This window comes from Otolemur garnettii, unplaced genomic scaffold (assembly GCF_000181295.1).
Source record: "Otolemur garnettii isolate 467f Iridium unplaced genomic scaffold, OtoGar3 scaffold00075, whole genome shotgun sequence".
NCBI classification, from domain to species: Eukaryota; Metazoa; Chordata; class Mammalia; order Primates; family Galagidae; genus Otolemur; species Otolemur garnettii.
In genome coordinates, this window is record NW_003852470.1 from 7210294 (window position 1) to 7235266 (window position 24973).

The 24973-nt window shown below is 46.5% G+C and overlaps 1 pseudogene; it reads left to right on the top strand.

Moving 5' to 3' along the window:
* Positions 1–2233: 2233 nt before the first annotated feature.
* On the top strand, positions 2234–2548 carry LOC111726695 (annotated as a pseudogene).
* Positions 2549–24973: the final 22425 nt, after the last annotated feature.

The window sequence follows — 24973 nt, forward strand, 5'->3', positions numbered from 1 at the left end:
TCTGTTGCCTGATTTTACCCAAGCAGTTCTGACTTATTCTACTGATCAAACAGGCTGAGCAAGATAATTACCTATGCATGGATGCTTTGGAGTAAAAGGCATCTCAGGAGTAGTTCAACTTTCTAATTTTTTTTAAAAAACGAAAGGGGCAAAAGAGAGGGAGAAAGGAGCAACCGTGCTTAATACACAAGTAATGAAATGCTAATGTGCCCAAATGAGTTTTGAAAGAACACAAATATTGCTTTGAAATTAATTATACCTCTCCCATTGTCTTAAAAAATGGAAGATTGAAACCTGTATCTCCATGTTTACTCTGTTTAATTTTCAATTGTTTCTTTGATGTTTTAGATAGAAAGGTTTGCACCTGCAAAGAAAAAAGGCTTTGAACAGATTGCAAACACTCTGCAAACACTTCATCAGGAATGTTAGTTGTCAGCCTCCCCCTAGCACAAGGGAGTCTTGATGATATCTTTGTGTGCCTTTGACTCCTTTTGATTAATAAATGCAAACAATTTTTCTCCATAACCTCTGTTGCAATCTATGCATGACAATTAGGGACAACCTCTGCCGAAGGGATGCACTGAAGTCTGTTTTTGCTTCCTCTGCCGCAAAATAAATAGTTGGTGTTTAATGCTTTTTGACAATTAGAGAATGAAATCTCCGCGGCTATGCAATTTCAGCAACTGTTTATTATTCCTATTCCCTGCAATGAAGGATCAATGTTTATGACAATTTTAACTCCACTCTGGGTGGACAATTTGATTATTTCTTTCCCTGAGTTTCATGTCCTATTATTGAACTCCTGGGTGCAAATATCATTGGCTTTTCACAAAATGGATTTGTGATGTTTCCATCAAAACAATCTATTGAATGGGCATTATAAGGAAGCCAAGTGCGACTCTCATAGAATATTCCATCATTGCCTTCCAGGGTTGAGAGCTGCCACGACTTGTGAAGGGCGTTGAGTTTGGTTCTACTCCAAGCCCTGTGGCCTCCCACAGGGGATAGGCCTGCAGTGCCTTAGCGAGATTCCTTGATGAAGACATCAGGGCATGTCCAGCCTTCTGAAATTGCAGTGATTAGACTTCTCTGCTGCCAGGCAGCCTTTGCAAAATGTGGACATGGCAGGGCTAAACCGTTGCACCACTCCAGGGTGGTTCTCTCCCTGAGAACCCAGGATGGATGGTGGCTGAGGCTGGGCAATATACTCAGAGCTCCAGTAGTGTATAGCCCGGGAAGTCCCAAGAGCCCAAGCTTTGGAGACTGGCAAACTTGGGTTCTGCACTTCTAAGGGAGTGACCTTGGGTGTGTGACATGCCGATGGCTTCTCCCAGTCATCCATTAATCTTTCCATCCCTTAGTGATTTATTCAGTCACTTGATACATATTCATTGGTCCTTTGCAATAAACAAATGACCTAGGGGTAACTATGGGGAGCTGGTGCCCTTGAAGAAAGGAGGATGGTTGGCAGGCAATGGGCAGGCAGTGAGTTAAGGACTAGATCAAGGCCTTGTCAGGGCACCAGGGGCCAACAGAAGGTAGCAGTGCTGTGCAGAAAGCTCTGAGGAGGGGGGTGGGAGGTAGAGCTGCCGGTGGCCAAAGGATCTTTGCATCGAGTAGTCCAAGAGGCAGGAGGAAAACAGCAAGGCCAGAGTGGAAGGCAAGCGAGAAGCGAGGGGTCCCAGGGGATGCGTTTGCCCCAAAGAATGGGCAGAGGAAGGGAGCAAGGGGTCTATTTTCTGAGATGCAACAGGGCTGGGAGGCTGTGGGACAGAGTGTTATGCAGCTTCTGTAAACAGATCTCCCAAGCAGATGGTGTTCTTTGGGACTTGCAGAAGTTGCGGCATTTGTAGGGTGACCAGATTTTAACATAGGTAAGGTGGGACAACATGGCCAGAGGGGCAGGGTGGGGAGTGGGGTGGGGCAGGGCCTGACAACAATGCAAACTTTGATAAGCAGTTCTCGATAATCACTTCTCAGCAATTATTTGTTATTATTACAGTTTAACATTATAAAATTAACAAAAATAATATAAAACTCATATTCTGGTGAAATAGCCACATGGCAGCCGAAAACTGTATATTCCCTTCTTGTTCCCACCCGTTAGTGCATTCTTTCCAAAAATTGGGACTTTTTAAAAATGACACAGGATGTGGGACAAACTGTTGAAAAGCGGGACGTCTGGTCACCCTAGGCATTTGGCAAAAATACAGTAAAACCGGCACGCTTGGGAACAAGGTCGGCAAAACAGGTCTGGGTGTGCTGCCGCCATTTCTTCCACCTTGGGTCTCTGCGCCTTCCACAGAGCTCTCCAAGGCGCCATGTTGGCACAGAGTGTCCGGAGGTTCACGGCCTCTGTGGTCCGTAGGAGCCACTACGAGGAGGGCCCCGGGAAGAATTTGCCATTTTCGGTGGAAAATAAGTGACGGTTACTAGCTGTGATGACTTTGTACCTTGGATCTGGATTTGCTGCACCTTTCTTTATAGTAAGACACCAACTGCTTAAGAAGTAAAGATGTTTTCATTCATCCCTTTAACAGATATGAAGAGCATTTTAACAGGTGTATTCTGTTTGAAAAATGGATCAAACTCTTGAACTCAATAGCATACTGTTTGAGTTTGTAAGTAAACTTAAGATGTGACTGCTAAAAAAAGCAAATACAGTAAAACCTCCAGAGTTGACCACCTCCTTAAGTGGACCTAATTTTCACAGACTGGACATGCGCCACATGTCTGTGTCTGCACAGTAGGCCTGCTTCCTTAGGTCGACCACCTCCCTGTGTTGACCAGTTTGTTACAGTCACTTGGGTGGTCAACTTACAGAGCTTCTGCTGCACCTATCTGCAGGCCAATTGGGAGGCTTAAATGAAATTGTGCCTAGAAAACACCTGGAACAGAGTGAGCCGACAAACGGCAGATGTAAAGATTATTACTGTTACAATTAATGTGCCCTAGACACAGGACTTTCATGAGACTCTCACTTGACTGATTACCCTATGTTCCCCTCTCTGTCTATGGCCCTTCTTTTTTTCCCCTTTTACTTTGTTTTACTGATCTCAGCACCTGCATATTTGTTACTGTAAGTCACCTCAGATAACTTTTAGAAATGGAGAGGGGCACATTATAAATAAATACGCTCATCTGGAATAGTAAGTAGATCCCCGTCCTACAGATGAACTGATCCACTCCTCAGCTGTTCAATGTCCTTTCTGTTCAGAGAAGACTAAAATATCTAGGAGAGAAATAAGATGGAAAAGGGAAGAATCTCAATTTTAAATTAGTATTTTTATCTGGATAAATTGAGAAGAAAAAGTTCCTAAATTTTATGCAAAATTAGATTTATGTGATCTGAATGTACTGCTGTCATTAGAAACAGCCGTGCCACGTTCCAGCAGGTAATCAGCGTGACAGGAGTTCAATGAGAAGAAGGATTGCAGGTGATAAATTCTCCATTTTTCACACATGGAGCTGACGTTCTGGATCCTTCAACACTTCGCTCTGGTCCACTGGCACCTATCGACTAGAGATGGAGGAGCACGGGGACTCCAGATGGCTGTGGGCAGTGGGGGGCCTGCAAGATGCAGCCCTCGCCCCAGTGTTAACTCTGGGAGGTGGCATCTGACAATGGCTTGCATCCCAACTGCCACTTACTTGTGACCTGCATGACCTTGCAAAGACTTTTAGCCTCTCTGGGTCTCAGTTTCCCTATCTATAAAGTGGGTGGAAATAGTGCCCATGTCACAGAGTTTTACCAGTTAACAGTGTTTGTTGAGCACCTCTCACTCAGCCTGGCATACAGTAAATATGTAATAAATTATCATTGTTTCACTCTTATAGCCCAGTTCGGGGGTAGAGGGAAGGTCAGAGGGGGTGGGGAGTGGGACGAACGGCAGAAGGAGGGAGGGCACGAGGCAGGATCTCACCTAACGTGCACATTGTGAGGGTGAATAACACGCCCCCGGGGTGAGGGGCTCTTCTACAAATGGAACTTTACCCTGGAAGTGAGAACCATGTAACCTAAATATTGTACCCTCATATTAATTTGAATAAAGTTAAAATTAAAAAAAGAAAAAAATTATCATTGTTTCAAAGAAAAATAGCAGTGATAATACTCTTAAATTTGGCCAGGTGATACCTGATTCCAATCAACAATATTATAAGCCAGGGACATGTTTTTGGAAAATAAACCTGAAGTGAATTTGGATCAATAACATGAGGCAAAAAGTTGAACTGTTACAGGTCTGCGTGTGGCTAAGCCTCGTCTGGGGTCTGAAGGAGTGAGTCGACACCTGTATTTCCTTCTGCGGAGGCGACCGCTCAGGACCAGCTGGGTTTGCTTCGCCCCGGTCTGGTCTCAGAGTAGGCACCGGGAATGGTGAGCTCTGAACTTTGGCTGGAACGTTCTTTCTTGAGGTGGGGACCCGCTGAGGGAAGGGCAAGAACAGTACAAGACACTTCTCGGGGAGAGACCTGTCCACAGTCACTAACCATGGAGTGAGAGGTGCCATCTCATTCTAACCTTACGATGACCCCCACGAGAAGAGAGGGCACTGTTATGATTCCCCTGTCCCAGAAGAAAGGGGAAACTATGGCTCCGAAAGGCTCCAGGTGACAGAACAGGTAAATGGTGGCAAGGGTGGACCCCAGGGGCGAAGCATGCAGCCAGCGAGCCTCCAACCAGAGCCCCTGATGAAGGGGACATGCCAGCACGTTCCACAGAGAGGCATTTGAGCTCATATTTTTGAAGGCTGATGTGGAGAGGAATAGTATTAAATGCATAGCAATAGATTAAAATACCTTTAGAGAAGACAGGTAATTATGGAGCAAAGGTGAAAATGCTTGATTATTTAAAAGAAAAATTGTGAGTGAGAACATGGATCTCCTTCTAGCTGTTTTGGGCAGGAGGAGAAGGAGCAGCCTGGAGAAGGTGCCGAGCTGGGACAGGCCCAGAAGGGAAGAGCCCGCGGTCAGCACGGGCTGAGCCCACCACCGGCTCCCAGTGTGAACTTGTTATCAAAGTATTTTATAGTCCACCTGACCGAAAAGAACAACTGGACTGTGAAATGATAGAGCAAATAAAAAAGCCGTAAAAGAGCCGGAGTGATAGTAATGGGAGATTTTAAGTGCCTGAGCACAGAGCAGAGAGCATTAAGTGGATGAAATAAAGCTTGAAGCGCGGGGGGAGGCGGCGATGGTGGGCGGACAGTCCAGCTCAGCACCCTGGGCATTAGCACACAGCCTGGGAGATAGAATTGAAAGGTGCATCTGTGTTAGTGCACTTGCTCCTGGGCACGGCCAGCCCACGTCCTCCTCTTGACCACTGCATCCAAGGGAAATCTTCCACATCAGCTTTCTGCATCCTTGGGAGGTTCCTGCGTGACCCCCAATTGACGATCCGGGGATTTAGGGATGGGCACTGGAATTCCAAGGTGCATCAAGTCCTCAATTTGCCACATCACCGCAAGGCTCAAGTTGCACTGTTTGGTGTATTGATGTAAAATTTAAACTGCATTTCTGGATTCTAGTTTTAAAGCATGTTTCTGAACAGGTCTCAAAGTGAGGGCTCCCTGTACCAATAAATTGATAGGTGTATTTTATAAATCACTTTCTTATAGTCATGCATTGAATATAATTGCTTATTATTAAAAGCACACATGTTAATCAATCACTTCAGGATAAGTGCCCAGCCAGCCAGGCTTGCTGCAGGCTAGTGATGCCGCTGGCTTGCTCTGAGGGTGATGGCTACTGGAGAGGGCAGGGAGCACTCACATGCTCCTAGGGCCAGATGTGGGTTCAGGAAGACCCAGGGCAAATCCACGATGACCCACAGATCAATGAGTGTGGGTCATGTCAGCACCAATCCCATGCAGAGAGCGAGGGAGCCTAGACAAGAGCAAAGCCACTGCCATTTCCTCCATTTTCAGGGTGATGTTTGAACCGATTTTCCATGGGTCCTTGGGTAAGCCTGGTCCAAACCCTGAGGCTAAGAGCTGGGAAACTGGGTCCAAAACCATTTTCCAGCCCAAAGTCCAGGGAGCAGGAAGGCATGGGAAGCATTCAGCCCAGCTCTGGCCAAGAGTGCAGTGTGTTATGAGAGTTGATCATTTGGGGGGGGGGGCCAAGAGATGCCACACTTTGAGCTCTCAGACGCAAGCAGCAAAATAAATTGGGACAGGGGGAGATCTGGGGCCCAAACCGTCACTCAGGAGCCACGAGGCCAGGTGCAGGAAGCCGGGCTCTCCTTGGAGGCAGGTCTCACCTCTGCAAGCACCTGCCGCTGCTCCCTACCAAGGCGGGGATCACTGAGCTCCTGGACTCAGGGAGGGACGAGGCCCCCCACCTCTTCGTTCCAACACAGCAAATTCCAAAAGAAAAGGGGAGGAAGAAACAGAACAACTGCGCAGAGTTCCTCCTTCACAACGCAAAAATAAAACCCTGGCAAAATATTATTTTAGCTATTTGTTCAGAGATTAGCTTTCCATTTTCAGGGTGTTAATAATGGGCCCTGCATGGATTTTTTTTCTGGGCCCAATAGCAATGTTGTAAAATTAAACATCCATGTGAGTGAACTGAAATGATTATCTCGCAGAATAGAGGAAAACCTCTTCTAGTCCAGAGTACCCTCGGACAGAGAGCTTCATAACTCACGGTAATCATTACTCCAAAATCATCACTCTGCTTAGGTGTTCAGCATTCACCAACACGTTGAAGCTTCATCTGTTTAAATCACATCCCCAAGCTGGGTGCAGTGGCTCACACCTGTGAGCCTGGCTCTCTGAGAGGCCGAGGTTGGAAGATCCCTTGAGGTCAGGTGTTTTAGACCTGGCTGAGCAGAAGTCAGCCCTGCCTCTCCTAAGAATAGAAAACTTAGCCAGGTGTGTGGTGATGGGTGCCTGTAGTCCCAGCTAGTCAGGAGTCTGAGGCAGGAGGATCACTTGAGCCAGGAGTTTGAGGTTGCTGTGAGCTAAGCCGACACCACTGCACTGTAGCCTGGGTGACAGAGTGAGATTCTGTCTTCCTCCACCAAAAAAAAAAAATCACATCCCCAATACGCACTCTGCCTGTCCTGTTGGCATGGGGGTTTGCACAACGGGTGCCCACCTCTCTCTAGTGTCCTCCATGCTATTCCTGACCACACCCTCATGTTTCCACCTGGCACTTCCCACATCCTTTAATAAGCGCCTTGGCTGAAGATAGAGACCTCACTGAGATTTAGGGAAAAGAGCCTTTCTTGTCCCATGCAGACCTATCTCTAAGAAAGCTGAACAAGCCCTCAGAAATATTCCGACTGGAGACTTAACCAAAGTAAAGAGAAAAGCAAATACATAGCGGGGGAAACTCTGGCAGGCGGGAGCCATAAAAGGAAAGGTGCAAACTCTCGCCCACCTGGTCCCCATCCAGACCTCCTCTCGGGACCAGCAGATGAAGGAGAGCCGAGGTTTGCATCAGGCCCTGTCTCGGCACAGAGCATGGAAGGCTGAGCTTGGGGGTGGGGATGGGGACAATGAACTAGGTTACAGCAGAGAACACACCGGGAAAAATCTCCACCCTCGTGCAGCTCAGGGCCACTGAGGTGGCAGATGTGGAAGGATGTGCACAAGGATAAGGAAGTAATTACAAATTTGGAAAGTCCTGAGAAGGACGCGAGTGGTGTGACAAATCTGGATTGGTGACTTGGGGAGGCTCTCTACAATGTGAAGTATAACACAAAAGTTTCCAGAGCAGTGGTTCCCAACCCTTTTAGCACCAGGGACCTGTTTCATGGAAGACGTTTTTTTCCACTATCCAGGGTTAAGGGGCACTGAGAGGGGAGGGTCTGACAGGAGGCAGGGCCTGACAGGAGGCAGGGCTCAGGGGGACATGTGAGCAGTGAGGAGCAGCTGTAAGCAGAGATGTCGCTCCCTCCGCCCGCCCACTGCCGGCCTTCTGCTGTGTGGCCCAGTTCCTAACAGGGCACAGGCCAGTACCAGTCCATGGCCTGGGGATTAGAGACCACAGACCCAGAGAATGTGAGGATGAGAGTGGCAGCGGGAAAAGTGACCATCTAAGCTGAAGGGACATCACAACAAGTGGCAGAGGGGAGAAGAACTTGGTGGAACTTCCTGTCTAGGTGGGAACAGACAGAGCTGAGAGGAGGGATTCAGGGCTTCCATCCAGCTCGCTTTGGGTCTTTGCAGCCAAGGGCAGGTCCTAGAGCTTCTTAGAGCTTGGGCTTTCCATCTTCACCACAAAGGACAGTCTCTGGTCCCCTGTCCTCCCAGGGACACTGTGTGTGTGACTGAAATAATGGATGGAAGTCTGTGCACAAAACACCACAGAAACGCAAAGGGGCCCTGCCCTTCTGGGGCGCTCGGACGGATCAGGAGTTGCATCATAGCTCTGGGGTCATGCGGGCAGAGTGTGTTAGTGTTCCTCCTGCAGTTGAGGATTCTAGTTTGGAGTTTGGCCTAGCCATGCCTGTTCTAAGCTGTCCTACTAGCACGTATTAAATTGACTCATTTGCTGACAGGGGAGCATTCACAGTGATGGTTCTCAGTTCCCACAATCACTAATCTCATGCATCAAACAAATACTGGTGGCAGCTCTGCTCCCAGAGCCCTGCGTCTATCTGCTTCATGTAGACTGCGTTTGCCATGTTTCTGCTAAGAAGGGCAGCCTGAGTGTATGTTCCTGGGGTCAGGATTCATTCATTCATTCAATAAATACTTGCACACTTGGGCGGTGCACGTGGCTCAAAGGAGTAGGGCGCCAACCCCATATACCGGAGGTGGTGGGTTCAAACCCAGCCCTGGCCAAAAACTGCAATAAATAAATGAATATTTGCGCACCCATTCTGTGTCAAGATGAATTCTGAATTATGGTTATTTCTTAATAATTCTTACTGTAGTTATACTTTAAAATATTTTTTCTTAGATTAATATTTAGAAAACTCCACAAACCATTTACCAAGACAGACTGGGGAGCTGACTGCTGGTGTATAATCTCACCACTATTTGATGTATCTGTCGGGTAATTCTCAGGGAGTCGCCGGGAAGCTCCAGGGCTCACTGGTCACTGTGTGACTACTTCAGCCCTCACATAGGCCAGTTTTGTTTGATAGCATACTGTGAGGGAGGGGGGCTCTGGAGAGACGGTTCAGCAGCAGGAGATGGGCAGAACCTGTGAATCGTAGTTCCCAGACTGCTAACCCATTTTGAGCTGGGAAGGAGAGCTGAGAGCTGAGAGCAGGTTAAGCAGGGAAAGTCATTTTGCTGGATTCTGCCAAGAAAAGTTGAAACTAGAGGAATTAGTAAAGTGGCCACGTCCCTACAAGAAAGCCCAGACAGAAGGGGCATGGTTCCCAGTACAGCAGTTGGTCATGGGGACCCAGGAGAAGATGTGGGTGCCAAAAGTGTGAGCACCAGCTCGCTCTCCTGGGGGGTGAATTAATGAGGGTGTTTTATTTTATTTACTGCTATGTCCCAAGCCCGTCCTGGCCACGCCGTGCATATCTTCATGGGCCAGCAGTCCCTGCAGTGCACCTCCTGAGAGTCGGTGCGGGATGGTGACATTTTGTTCCAGCAGCCACCAGCTCCTGACTTGCTTTAATGAAGCACTTTGTGGTACCCCCCTTACCTGGGTTATAACTGAGACGCGGGGTTAGCTCACAGTTTTGGCTCGGTGCAGACAAGGCAGGACTGTGCTGCTCTTTGTTTTCCTGAATCTGTGGTCGGGGCATCTGCAGATTAGCTAATGGATGGGGCTCCATCTTGCCAAATGTTAATGGTGTGAAATGGGATCATTTTGCTGACAAACGCAAACGGGCTCCATTCTGACTTGCAGGAGAAATAATCCCTCAATTTTCCGAGCGGGGAACAATAGATTCTGTTGATGTTGATGACTCCTTTCCAGCTCCTTCCGGGGTTACAGCCATCCTTCCATTTGCAGCGCCCAGGTGATGTGTGTGCCGTGTTTTCTCATCAGCACCCCAGTGACAGATGCGATGAATCCCACGTCAGCACTGCACCATCTTACAGCTGAAAGCGAATTCGCAAGAGCCCTTGCTGAACAGACGTGCACTGCCCTGCTCTTGCCGGCTGGGGAAGTTGCTGGTCCCTCTCCCTAAGTCATGAAAAGCTCCACGTCTCTGGTACATCTGTCGTCCTGTGCCATACTTTCTAGTTCAGCGACGCTCACGGAGGAAATGGCTTTTAGTATTAACCTTTGTTTAATATTAATAGCCTGGGAATTTTTCCAGACGATGTCATTTTACATACACTCCACTTCTGCAAATAAAATGCAAAGTGTACCCCCTGTGTGGCACTCGTTAGGACACTTCTCCTCAGATTTTAGTAAAAGAATTGTATAAAATTCCTCAGGAGTTTGGCATAAGATTCCACACTGAAGGAGCTCATTGGCAGGGCATTGCCTGCCGGCCTCTAAATTAATAATGAGGAATTCATTAATTTATACTGTGCTTCTACCACTGTCCTAGGCCGTGGAGAGAAGGGAGCCAGTCGGGACAGTCCTCAGGGACACTGTGGTCTTGTGGAACGGAGACTGGTTGCCGAAACAAACCTTGGTAAGGGCCAGAAGGGAAGGGGGCCCTCTAAGAACTTGTGACCCAGAACTAAGCCCTCCCCAGGGCAGGGCAGGCTTCCCATGATAGCTGAATTCCGCGGGGTGCTTAGGAGGGAAAGGGGTGCAGGATACCCCGGGCAGAAGATGCGCAGAGGCCCACCAGGTGCATGTAGCGAGGGGCCACAGGGAACAGGGAGCTGGGGTGAGGCCAGGCCCACTGCCCTGGTGGGGATGCCCAGGAGAGCAAAGGCGGGTGGGGAGGAGGAAGGCGGGAAGACCAGGGCAGGGTGTCCAGGTAGGTCAGCTTTGCAAAAGCAGAAGTGAGAAAATGTGGAAAGGACAGCTGCCTGTAGTAAGATTATAATAAAAATACATGCTGTGAGCTCTGGCAGAGTCTCAACATGAACCTTCTGTGAGCATTACCTCCTTTACCCCCCACCACACCCTGTGAGATGTAGAAGCTTTTGCCATCCCCACTGTGAGGCACAAAGATTGAAGACCTTGCCCCTGGTTACACAGCTGGGACATAGGAGAGCTGGACTTAACCCCAGGCTGTGCCTGGTGTGCAGGCGAGGGGGGCAGCTGAGGCAGGCGCTAAAATGGGAAGAGGGGCCAGGCCCGGTGGCCCATGCCTGTCATCCTAGTACTCTGGGAGGCCGAGGTGGGAGGATTGCTTGAGCTCAGTTCTAGACCAGCCTGAACAAGAGCAAGGCCTCGTTTGGGCTGAAAATAGAAAAATTAGCCCAGCCCTGGAGCCTTCTGGGGCAGCTGGGAGACCACAGAGCATCCTCCGTGCTGACCCTCAAGCCTGCCTCATTCGTGCTCCACTCCGGGATACGGCAGTGCACAAACCCGTGAAAGCTGGGTCCGCTTTCAAGTGCATGGTTTATATGCCTGGGAAATACCATGAGGTGTGAGGCTGGCGGGGTAGGTGGAAGGGTTGCCACTGTGTCCTCACTGTTCTCACTTGGAAGATGAGGAGACCGAGGCTGTGAGGGCGCACAGCAGTCTCTGAGCTTGGTCTAACTAGTCGGTCTTGGGGTTTGTTCTCAGGGCTGATCCATGGAATGCTACATTCCTCCTGCTCTGTCACTGCAGTCAAGTCTCAACCTCTAAACAGACCTTAGCATTATGGTTTTACATATGGTGCTAGGTAAATATTTGTACATGACTTACATGTGTGTCTGAGTACTTACACACACACACCCCTATTCTTGGCCCAGAGAAGGTTTTTAGACATGAAGTAACCTGCTTTGGTCAAGATATTCCATTAGGGAATCACAAGTAAGCCACTTCTGAAACAAACTCAAATAGAAAATCTGCAGTAATACGTGAGAGAGAGGTTAGGTGTAAGGTGCACTCATGGCTTGCTGAAGGCAGCTATAAGATCAAGTAGATTAAAGTCTGTGCAGACAGCAAATATTGTTACTCATTTATTGAGTCACCAAAGCACAGCCACCACCAGGCCACTGAGGGCACATACAAAACAGCACAGGTAATGGAAAAGCAGAAGTACAACAGGATACACCAGAAGTCTGGTAGGGTCCTTGGCTACTGTTAGCCCATCTCTCCCAATCTTTCCTTCCCTCCCCAACAGACCACCCTGAGCTTCCCCTTCCTCTGAAGGAACAGGTGTGTACTATCGGACAGACGGCAGATTAGTACGTCGGTGACAAGACTAAAGGAAAAGTAAGGGCATAAAAGGGGGAGGGACAGTTACCGTCCTCGTGCCGGCTCTGTCTCCAGCTCTGTGCTTTTCAGTGGGCTATGGGTCCGCCATGAATTCTTAGTCCTCAGTTCCAGCCAGGTCCCCCACAGCAGGATTGCCTGAGATTGAGGTTAATTTATCTGTGAGTCAACAGCCTCAGTGACACAGGATCCTGCAAATTCAGGAAGAATTTTCTTTAGCCCACTGTACTTGATTTATAAAGGCTCTACTTTGCTTCCAGGGGTATAATAAATATTAATTAATTTGCAGTAATCTTACTTAATAGTTTTATGGTAGCTTCATAAAGCATAATTAAGATAACAGACCAAAGACTCTATCAATACTAGGTATTATTATCTTGCTTCATTAATTTTCAAAAATACAGTGTCTAAGCAATACCTTAACCACCCAGATAAGTGGAATTCAGTCATAGCACTCTCCAACCGGCACTTCCCGAGGCATGAGGGGAGTCAGCAGATTTCTGGATTGGGGAGCAGGGGTGGAGACGGCGAATCAGGGGGCATCTGCTCATCATCAGCACCCCCCATAGATACGGTGGTACCCAATAGTCAGATGGAGAGGCTGAGGCTCAGAGAGGCCACTTGTCCCAAGGGTATATGGTGACTGAGTATCAGAAACAAAGCTGGCCTTCTTACCACTACCTGGAACACGGGGCCGTGAGTTCCTGGCAAGCAGCGTCTTTTCCCCAATATCTCACTCTTGTTCAGAAGCCCCGGGAGAAATACAGAGAAATCTCTAATGTACAACTATGAGGACTATTTATCTCAGCGTGCAAGAGCAGGGAATGATTTAATAGCTCTCCTCAAGGGTAGGAAAGGTTATTTTACAGAAGATGGTTATGAGCTTTGCTTCACCGACTTCCTGGGAAGTTACAGAAGGGAAGGAGAGAAGATGGGAGCACCAGGCTTTGGGTTAGATACAGAGGAGTTTGTGGATGACGGTGGTGGTTGGCAGGGGAGTCGGTCCCACCGGAAGCTCCAGCGGCCCCCTCCCCCCTCCCCGTGTACGCTGCAAAAATGAAGTAGTCTCACTGGGTGGGTCCTGCCTGAAGGCGTCATGCTTGACAAGAGGGAAAAGACGTGGGCAGCCAGTGTGTTCTAAACCGAGGTTCCTAACGGCTGCAGCTCTTAGTAGGAGAAAGGAACAGTAACCACCGTGCTGCACATGACGGGGAAATCCTCGGGAGAAACCTCTCAGACATCTCAAAATGATGATGGGGTCCACAGATTCTGACTCGTGTCTCTTGATCTTGACCAAGAACTGGCCTATTCCTTCCTTTCCAGGCGGTAGGACATGTACGTCCAACAAAGGAGAACACACAGTCTTTTGCAGTTTTCCTGCTGAAGTCCCTGTTTGTCCAGAAATTATTCTTACTCTCGGGGGATACAATAGAGGAATAACTTACACACAGTAAAACTCACCCGTGTTGAATTCTATGAGTTTTGGCACACGTACTCAGTCATCTAATCTCCACCACACTCATGAGGTGGGCTTGCGGTCCACACCCCCCCTGCGGCCACAGGTACTGGTCCCTGGCCTGTTAGGAACCGGGCCACACAGCAGGAGGTGGGTGGCAGGCAGGTGATCACACCTTCATCTATATTTACAGCCTCTCCCCGTTGCTGCCACCACGGCCTCAGCTCCGCCTCTGGACAGATTCTCATAGATGCTCAAACCCCACAGTAAACGTGCATCTGAGGGATCTAGCTTACAGCTCCGTATGAGAGTCCAACGCCTGATGATCTGAGGTGCGGCTGAGGACAGAAGCAACACACTTTAGGTGTCACTGTCTCCTGTCATCCCCAGATGGCACCACCCCGTTGCTGGAAGGCAAGTTCAGGGCTCCCACGGATTCCGCATGATGGTGAGTCGTATAGTCATTTCATTATCTATCACAATGTGATGATAACAGGAATAAAGTGCACAATAAATGTAATGAATTATCCCCAAACCACTGCCCACCTTCAGCCCAGGGAAAAATTGTCTTTCATGAGACTGGTCGGTGGTGCCAAGAAAAGTTGAGGAACGCTGACACAGGGCATTTGATAACTCCGAAAGTTCCTGTGTGCTCTTGTGCATCAACCCCCTCCTCTAACCCTGGCCTCTGGCAACTTACTTTTTCTTGCTCTATTTTTCCATTTTTTAATTTCATAAATGGCATCACGTTGCACGTAGTCTTCTGGGCCTGGCTTCTTCCAGTTAACATATTTTTGAAGTGTGTATGTCGCTTTGTAAACCAGTAGTTTGTTCCTTTTCACTGCCGAGTAACAAATGGATAAGCCATGATGTGTTTATCCATTAACCGTATGATGGACATTTGGGTCATTTCTAGTCTGGGGCTGTTATAATAATGCCGCTGTGAACACGCATGTACCAAACTTCAGACACATTTCATTTCTCTTGGGCAGATACCCAGAAATGGACTGTCAGCATCATGGGGCAAAGATACATTTGACTTCAAGGTGTGGCTTTAATTTGCTTCTGTGAGCGTCTTTTCATTAGATTATTGGCCATGTATAGATCCCCTTTTGTGATATGACTGTTCGATTCTTTTCTCTTTTTAGACAGTTGGGTTGTTTTCTTATTATCAGATTACCCAGTTGTGAGAGTTCTTTATGTGCTTTGGGTGCCAGTCCTTCATTAGAATTATGTTTTACAAATATGTTTTCCCGGATTGTGGCTCACCTGTTCATTTTCATAGCTTTGTTTTCAACAAAGCAAAAGCTTTTCTCTTTTTTGTGTGTTCTGAGAAGTCTTTTTTAGTTGAAAGTCACAGGTTTTCTCCAATCATGACTCACAAAAGTCCCACAGTTAAGCTCATACTGGGAGGTCTATAATCGGCATTCAATTAATTTTTATGCATGGAGGAAGATAATGATTGAACTTCATTTTTTTCCCCCAATATGGGTATCCACTCATTCCAGGGCTAGTTATTGAAATGACTGAAATTTCACATTAAATTACCTTGGCCCCTTTATGGAAAATCAATCATATAAATAAGAGCCTTAGCCTATATGTCTGTCCTGGTGCCAGTACCGTGCTGTCCTGATTACTGTGACTCTTCAGCGAGCCAGGAATCAGGTGAGTCCTCCAACACTGTTCTTACTTAAAAAATTGATTTGCTTATTCTAATTCCTTTAAGTTTTCATATAAATGCTAGAATCAGCCTGCCAATTGCTACAAAACAGGCCTGCTAATTGTTTAATCGGAATTCCATTGACCCTATGGATCAATTTGGGGAAAATTGACAATTTCATAATACTGAAACTTCCAATCCCTGCCCATGTTGTATCTCTCCTTCTCTTTACATTTTAACATTCATATTACCAATATTTTGTAGCATACAAGTCTTTTACTATGTGCTAAATGAAGACTTGATATTTTTGATGGCTCTAAAAATGGTATTTTTTCATTTCCTAATCATTCATTGCTAGTAGATAAAAGCGTCATTAGCTCTTGCATTCTGACCGTGTATTTGGGGATCTTGCTAAAACCACTGATTAGTTCGAGGACCTTTATGAAGATTCCTTAGGATTTTCTATGTTCACAATCATTTCTTCTGAGAATGAAGATGGTTTTACTTCTTTCTTTCTAATCTATGTGCCTTTTGGGGGGTACCCTATTGTGGTTTTTAAGATTTTTAGTACAATGATGAATAGAAGTGGTGAGAATGGACATCCTTGACCTATTCCTGATCCTAGTGAGGAAAGTGGTCACCATTTCATCAGATATGATATTAGCTATAGGCTTTTCATAAATTCCCCCCGTTGACTTAAGGAAGCTTCATTCTGTTCCTGGTTTGCAGAAAGTTTCCTGGAACAGATGTTTAATTTTATCAAATTTCTTTTTTCTGCTTTATTGGTTACCCTCATATGGTCTTCCACTTATTCTGTTAACATTATACTTTTCAGTGATTAATTTTCTAACAATAAACCCACTTTGCATTCCTAGTATGTGCAATTTTATGTTGTATTTGGTATTATAATGGAGTTAACCCTTGAACAACATTGGAGTCAGGGGCTCCAACTCCCCACACAGTCAAAAATCCACACACAACTTTTGACTCCCCCCAAACTTAAATAAAAACCTACAGCTGACCAGAAGCCTTACTAATAACATAAGCCATTTATCAACACATATTTTGTATGCTATATGTATTATATGCTGTGTTTTAACAATAAAGTAAGCTAGAGAAAGCAAATGTTACTAAGAAAATCTCAAGGAAGAGCAAATCTATTTACCATGAAGAACTCCATCCCCAACATCTTCTCAGGCTGAGTAGGCTGAGGAGGAGGAAGGGCAGGAGGGGCTCATCTTGCCGACCCAGGGCTGGCTGGTACAGAAGAAAATCCATATGCAAATGGGCCTGTGCAGTTCAAATCCAGGTTGTGCAAGGTCAACTCTACTTTGTTAAGGATTTTTGTTTCTGTGTTCATTCATGATTTTGGTTAATAGATTCTCTTTTCTCCTCTGCTATCTTTATTGGGCATCGGCGTCAAGGTAATACTGACCTCATGAAATAAATTGAGAAAGTTCCCTCTTCCTCTATTCCCTGAAAGATTTTGTGTGGAATTGGTATTATTTCTTCCTCAACTATTAGTTACGAGTCACAAGTGAAGTCGTGTAGATCTAGAATTTTCTTTGCAGGAATTTTTTAAATTGAGAATTCCATTTCTAAATTTAGTATAGGGCTAGGCATATTTTTATTTCTTTTGAGTTCATTTTACTAATATGTTTTTTAAGAAATTTATATTTTGCATTTACATTGTCATATTCATTGAGTTGTTCATAATAATTCCTGATTATTTTTTAATGCCTGTAGAATCTACACTGATGTTCCTTCTCTCATTTATGATATCGGCACGTTTGTCTTCTTTTTTTTTTTTTACCAGTCTAGATAGAGGCTGATTAAACTTAATGATATTTTCACAGAATAAAACCTTTTTGTTTCAATTATTTTCTCTATTTTTTTGTTTTTGATTTAATTGTTATGTTTCATTATTTCTTTCCATTTATTTTAAATTTAATTTTCTCTTCTATTTATATCTGTTTAAGGTGAAAGCTCAAATTATCGATTTGAAAACTTTTTTTCTTTACTAACCCAAACATTTATGGCTATTCATTTTCCTTTAAGCAATTCTTTAGCAGCATGTCATAAATTTTGACAACTGGAGTTTTCATTTTCACTCAACTCAAAATATTTTCTCATTTCCCTTGAAATTTCTTCCTGTATCTGTGAGTTGTTTAGAAGTGTTTGTTTAATTTCTGGGTACTTGGGAGCATTCCAGAGATCATTCTATCATTGATCACTGGCTTAATTCTGTCGTGGTCAGAGAACATAATGTGTATGGTTTTAGTCTTTTTTAATTTACTGAGACTTGTTTCATGACTTAGCACCTGGTTTATCTTGGGCAGCATTTCATGTGCCCTTCAAAAGAATGTGTATTTTGCTCTTATTGGATAGAATAAAAGTCACCCAAGTTCAGCTGGTTGATGGTATTGATCAAGTCATTCTTTTTTTTTTTTTTGAGACAGTCTCACTATGTCGCCCTCAGTAGAGTGTCGTGGCATCACAGCTCACAGCAACCTCAAATTCTTGGGCTTAAGCAATTCTCTTGCCTCAGCCTCCCAAATAGCTGGAACTACAGGTGCCCGCCACAATGCCCGGCTATTGTTTGTTGTGGTTATTGTTGTTCAGCTGGCCCGGGCGGGGTTCAAACCCACCAGCCTTGGTGTATGTGGCTGGTGCCCTACCCAGTGAGCTATGGGCACCACCTGATCAAGTCTTTCATATCCTTACTTATTTTTGTAATCAATACTAAACTAGGAGTATTGAAATCTCCAACTGTAATTGTAGATTTTTTATATGTCCTTTAAGTTCTCTCCGTTTCACTTCATGCATTTTGTGATCCTGTTATCACAGGGACCTGCATTTATGATTGTTCAGTCTCCCTGCTGGAATATATGCAACCCTGTTACCACTGAGAATTATCTATGTCAGTCTCTAGTGATTCTCCTTGATTTAAAGTTTATTTCACTGATCCTAATATAGTCGCACCAGCCTTCTAATGCCTTCTGTTTGAATGGCGTATGGTTCAGGGTCTGATCTCAAAACAACGGCAACCGCAAGAGGCCCTAGGAGTGATGGAGATTGTGCAAGAGGGCTTAGACTTCAAGCAATGATGGGAGACGGTGAAACAATTTGTGTCCGTCTCTTGTTACTTCACCTAGTGACAGAGCTGACCTCAGAGTCAGAAAACTTGAAGGGGACCTGGCAGGAACTGAAGGGGCTGCAGGCCTGGCTGCTAGTGTCCCCATCAACCCGGTGAGTGACAGTGCTCACAGCGCTAAGAGCTTGCACCCACCTTCTACGTGTTAACAGATGTGCTTACATCATCCAGCAACCCGAAATCAGACAGTGTGCACTCCGATCTGGGGACTCTTCCTCTCTGTGGTTCTCTAAACCTTTAGTTGCTCTGCTAAGTTCAAGTTCTTTCCTCTGATGGCTCAAACCAGTAAGGCTCCCGGTTACTGCTACCCAAGCTCCGGGAGGGTCTGCAGCACACTCACTTAAAGGCACCGCAGATTTTACCAGGACCAGTTTCCCTCAAGGTGGACTCTGACCCTGGGGCTGCTTTTTGGCTCAGGCTGCCTGTTGGCTCAGCTCTATGGGGTCACTATGCACACACAGTCATTAGTCATCATCTAGGGATTTCAGCAGAGTCTAGGCCTCAGCCCCATGGGGGGTCTCTCACTCCTAACTCTTCCCCCTTCCAAGTCCAGCTGCTCTGCTCCTCCAGACTCTATATCTCAGTCTGTCACCAAAGCCAGGAGGCCGTGTCTTCTGATGCCAGAGGCGTCACACTGGACCACATCATGCCTAAGAGCCCTCCCAGCTCCAAGTAAGCCCTAAATAAACTCTAAATTCACCTTAATAAACTCTAATTAACCTCAGGGTCAAGAAACAGCTCATGTTCTTATCTGACGTCTTAAAGGCAGCCTGACCCAGCAACTGCAGGAGTCTTACTGTTGTCACACTGTTTTTAAGCTTCTCCGGGTCAAAATGCATTATTCAAACTACCCAGATAGATGAAGAAGACTAAGGAAGTGTGGTGAGGAGATCGACCTGAAAGATCCTTTAGTTTTGACCACATAATCCAAATTCCTGGGATAGTTACCATCTGGATACTGTGTGTGCTATGCAGTTAATCTCTTGTTTTTGGTCCCTGATATTCAATAACACCCACCTATCTTCCCCAGAGTAAATTGTCTTGAAATTCTGTATGTAGCTGTTTTTCTCATGGCCACTGGTCAGTCAGTTTTACAAGTGAGCTGGTATATTCCTGTCCAACAGTATGAATTCCAGGGATCTTGTTAAAGACAACACACGGCTGTGGTATGCTGGGCTTTCCTATTTTTATACGGAGCAAGGACTTCTCCCGCCAAACTTCACTCTTGCAATTACTAGAATAGGATGAAAATATCTTCCTCCCAGAGTTCTGCTGCACCTAATTGTTTATAAACGTAAAGACCTGAAGGTGAATGATCCAGGGCACATCTCTTACTTGTTCAATAGTCTATTTGACATTTGTCTGTGTCAGGGACTCGTAGCTCAAAAGTGCCTGAACAATTCCGAAGGCCATCCACTGAGTCTTCTGAAATGTGTTGGAATGACCTGCTTTGTGGTGCACTGAGGGCAGAATTACCCTTGGTTTTGCTGGGCTGAGAACTAGTGAGCAGGAAGGAGAAAGAGGAGGGCAACCAAAATGCAAGAGGTGTGGCACCTCCTCTGTAACAGGTGTTCTGAGGAGGAGAATTTCTTATTCAGAGTTTTGTTTCCTTGTTTTGAGACAGAATCGCACTCTGTTGCCCTGGGTATAGTGCCCCGGTGTCATAGCTCACAGCAATCTCAAACACTTGGGCTCAAGCAATCCCCTTCCCTCAGCCTCCCAAGTAGCTAGAACTATGGGCACCTGCCACAACACCTTGCTAGTTTTTCTCTTTTTAGTAGAGATGGGGCCTTTCTCTTGTTCAGGCTGGTCTCGATCTCCTAAGCTCAGGCAATCCAGCCACCTCAACCTCCCAGAGTGCTAGCATTACAGGCGTAAGCCACTGTGCCCAGCCTCTATTCAGAGTTTTGCAAACTTTCTTATTAAATGTAAAAATATCGCATGAATCTCCTACAGGATGCACATAAGCAGAAGGTTTTATTTTTAATTGTAGAGCAGCTATTGTATGTGACAATGCATTTTAATCTTAAAAAAAAATGTAGCTGATAGTCTGGACTCATAGCTTCCCACTTGGGTATGGTTCCTTCAAAATAATTTATTAGTACTATTTGTAAACATGCTACTGCACATGGCAAAAGTTTGTAGTATTACAAGAGTATAGCAATACCACATAATGGAGTATTACGCAGCTATCAAAAAGGACAAGGAAGACCTATGCATACCGATGAGAAAAATGATACGTTTTCAAGGGATAAAAGCCGTTTGCAGAACAATATACATAGCATAACCCTATTTTCTTTACATTTTACCTTTTCCTAGAGTGCATGTGCCTATGTATTCATGTCCTTGAGAAAAATGCCTGGAAGGCCATGCTCCAAATTGTCATTCGTGGTCATCTCTCTGGTATGAAATTAAAGGAAGTGAAATGACAAAAGTGTTTACTTTAAATACGAATGTGGAATTGGGCGATTTTTTTTCTTCTTAGTGTATAATTATAAGTATTTTTCAAGTTAAAAAACTTATTCTGGAAGAAGAAAAACATTAGGAAGAGAGGAAGGAGCCCTGAGCCCATAGAATTTGCCGACCTCCCGGGTACTTTCCTGAGACCGAGCCCAGGGTGCGTCTCTGGATTACCCACTGCCCTTGGGCATTGGGTTCTGCATAAATGAGTAAATGCACACAGAGCCCCCCTGTGCCCTGGCTACCTGGTCTGATGTTTCTCCATGCAGAGATGACTTGCATGTCTGTTACACACTTGGCCCCCCATCAGACTTCTGAGTCTCTGGATTACCCACTTGCCCTTGTGTGTTGGGCTCTGCATAAATGAGTAAATGCACACAGAGCCCCCCTGTGCCTGGCTACCTGGTCTGACGTCTCTCCATGTAGAGATGCCCTGAGTGTCTATTATGCGCTTGGCCCCCCGTCAGACTTCTGCGTCTGTGGATAGTTGGTCTCAATTTCCAGTACCTCCAGTCCCCAGCCTTCCCAGCAATCCATGCTCACACCTGTGACAGGGAGGAGCAGCAGGGCTGTGACAGTTGGGAAGATGGACTGAATGACTGTCCAGGTCAGGAAGGCTCCACTGAGGTTGTGATGACGTAACTGGACCATTGAAAATAGTTAGAACTTGTTAGACAAGAGGGTGGAGGCAGAGGGTACTCTGGGTCCGGAGACAGTGTGCACAGAGGCAAGAGGCACACACGACGTCCCACGTCCAGGGCGTGGCAAGAGGCTCATCATTCCAGGAGCCCAGGCTGCATGTGGGATCTGGGCAGATGTCTAACGTGGGAGGAACCAAATGGTTAGATATGCATTGTAAAGAATTGGCTGTGCCCAACATGTGGCATGTTTTGGGGAGGGAGACCTGAACCTGGGTGGGGCCAAAGAGGCCTGTTTAGATGCCCCAGGCCCGAGGAGTACAGCATGAAAAGGTCTTGCTTGGGAGGCAGAAGAGATACAGATGCCATTAGCCAGGAGGTAGCCAGGGCTTCTCAGGCTTGGCACCGGTGACTTTTGGGGCTGGGACACTTCTCTTGTGGGGCTGTCCCATGCATTGTGGGATGGTCAGCATAATCATGAGATGACACTAGTGCCCCCACCCCTGTGTGACAACCCCAAAACATTTCCAGACACTGCCAAATGTCCTCTGAGAGGCAGAATTGCCCACAGTTGAGAATGAGTGGTGTAGGCCATAAGAAGTATGGGGTCAGAGAAAGGTGATTTGGGTGCCACCACCAGCAAACAGGTCCCCAGAGATCTGAGATCTGTCTCAGATAAGACAACAGAAAGGCAAAGGAGGCCCCTGGAGGCAGGACACCTAAGAAGCAAGTTGAAAAGCTCTAACAGTGGGTGAGCTAGAAAATATATCTAGAGAATAAATGTCACAGTGGCAGGCACAGAACAGGGGGACCTGAAGGCAGGAGGGTGTTATGAATTGTACCCCCCAATTCCACATGCTGAAGCCCCAACCCCCAATGTGACTATGTGTGAAGATAGGGACTTTAAATTTATTTATTTGTTTGTTTGTTTGTTTGTTTGTTTGGAGACAGAGTCTCACTATGTTACCCTCAGTAGAATGCCATGGAGTCACAGCTCACGGCAACCTCAAACTCTTGGGCTTAAGCAATTCTCATGCCTCAGCCTCCCAAGTAGATGGGACTACCGGCACCTGCCACAATGACTGGCTATTTGTTATTGTTGTTGTTGCTGTCATTGTTGTTTGGCAGGCCCAGGCAGGACTTGATCCCGCCAGGTCTGGTGCATGTGGCTGGTGCCCTAACTGCTAAGCTATGGGCACCAAGCTAGGGCTTTAAGTTTAAATGAGGTCTTAGGAATGGGGCCCTAATGCAGGAGGGCCAATGTCCTTATGAGAAGAAGACGCCAAGCACGTCACACTCAGAGGAGAGGCCAGGTGAGGACCCAGCAGGAACACAGCCATCTGTAAGCCGTGAAGACACACTTCATGGGAAACCAACCTTGCCAGCACCTTGATCTCGGACTTCCAGCCCCCTAAACTTTAAGAAAATGACTGTTGTTTCAGCCAGTCTGTGGTCCGTTACGGCAGCCTGAGGGTGAAACCGGAGTTTCGCCTTCAGTAGGTTCTTGGTCTCAGTGATTTGAAGAATGAACCCACTGACCACAGACCAGTGGTAAGACAGGATTTATTTACAGAAATGGAAAGAATACAAAACACCAAAGCTCCTGACAGAGAGAACCCAGGTCGGGGAACAAGCTCCCTCTCTCCCTCTGTCTGTCTCTCCCCGGGGGCTCTTTGTCCAGGGGTATATATAGTTGCAGGGGTTACTTAGCCAGAACTCATTGTTACATTTAGGGGGCGTGGGTCCTCTAAAGTTACATTCAGTGGAACTCAGTTGTTACATTTAGCTTCAGGGGCTGGAACTCAGAGAGGATGGATACAATCCTTTCTGCCTGGCGGGGGAGGTGAATGAGTGCATTAATGAATGGGCACAGTCCCTTGGGCTGGCGCAAAGTGAAAGAATGTATTAATGAAGTGACACAGTCCATTCCTGGGATTGAGGCTTAGGAAACTTACATGAAAATGAACTAGGCATAGGAAATGGGGGTTCCCTGTTCAGTCCTAAGTGCAAGGGGAAGGAGTGCACCGGGGCCTTGGTGTCTCCCCAGCAGTTGTCCAGCCCCTCTGGCTAGTAGAGCCTGGGGGGGGAGGGGCGGGGGGGCAGGGGGGTCCCCACTTGCCTACCCTCCAGCCCACTGGTTCCTCTGATGGCTGCTGCCACACCAACACCGCCAGGGCCGAGGCGATGGGTCCTCCAGCTCAGCTCGGCTGATCTGGCTGGGGCACCACCTGTCCTGTATCAAGGGGACTGGGACAGATGGGATTAGTCTGTCTTCTGGATTCAAATCTCAGGAAGCCCTTCGTGGACTGGAAATGCGCGATGCTGTGGGGTTGGGGAGTGGAGGTGCAGGAAAGGGGTGCAGGTAGAAAACTGTAGAAGCGGGGTGAGAAACCAGGAAGGCAGGCAAGAGTGTGGAGCTATCAGGGAGGGGTAGAGGGAAGGAAAACGCTTTCCTACAGAGAAGGGGTGATTTTTTCATAAACTCCTGCAACTCAGGGAGGCCTCTCAAGATAACTGCCCAGGCGTTTAATCTACTGACGATATGGTTTATAGCCTCAAAGAATATTTCCTATTATTCTAAATACCTTTAAGACTGCTTTCTGAGTACAAATGTGATATGTATCCATTTGCAAAAGGTTTATAAAGTAAATATAAAGGAGAAACTAAAATGCACCACCGACCTCGCCACCTTGCAGTGAGGATATCGCTGTCCGTTCTACGCGTCCTTCTAGTCTTTTCTCTGCATTTGCAACACGACCTTGGGTGGTGCAATAGAGAGTTTTGAACTCTGCTATTTAAACTGAGCATTAAGTGATGGGCATTTGTCGTTAAATATGTTTGAAAATTTAATTAAAAGCCATAAGAAGGCACCGTGGGGAATAGTGCAGTGAGGGTGCCACTCGCGTTAGTACATTACCTTTCTTTTAAAATGGCAAAGTCCCTCTCTGACCGGCGGTCAGAGGGGTTTGGTTTTTAACAGCGACTGTGAAAGTCCAGCATGTAAGTGGACGTGAAATAGACCATATCTCTATTTTAGGAAGTTAGATTGTTTCCAAATTGGGGGCACTGTGAATACACAGGGATGAACTCCACTACACATAGCAATTACATCCTTCCACCCTTGCGGTTCTGAATCAGAAGGTTCTGAGAAGCCGTCACTAACACATTTCTTTTCTGCGGCTTCATCTTCAGAAATTGTCAGTCCTTCCCCTGCAATCCTCAGACAGGCTATCAGAGAGAGACGCTGCCACGTTAAGGGAGCCCCCCCACCACGGCACCCTCCCTGATTTTCTCCCTGCATTTCCTGTTTGTGGTTTTCAGTTACATTTTCAACGTGGACTTGTTAGAACCTTACC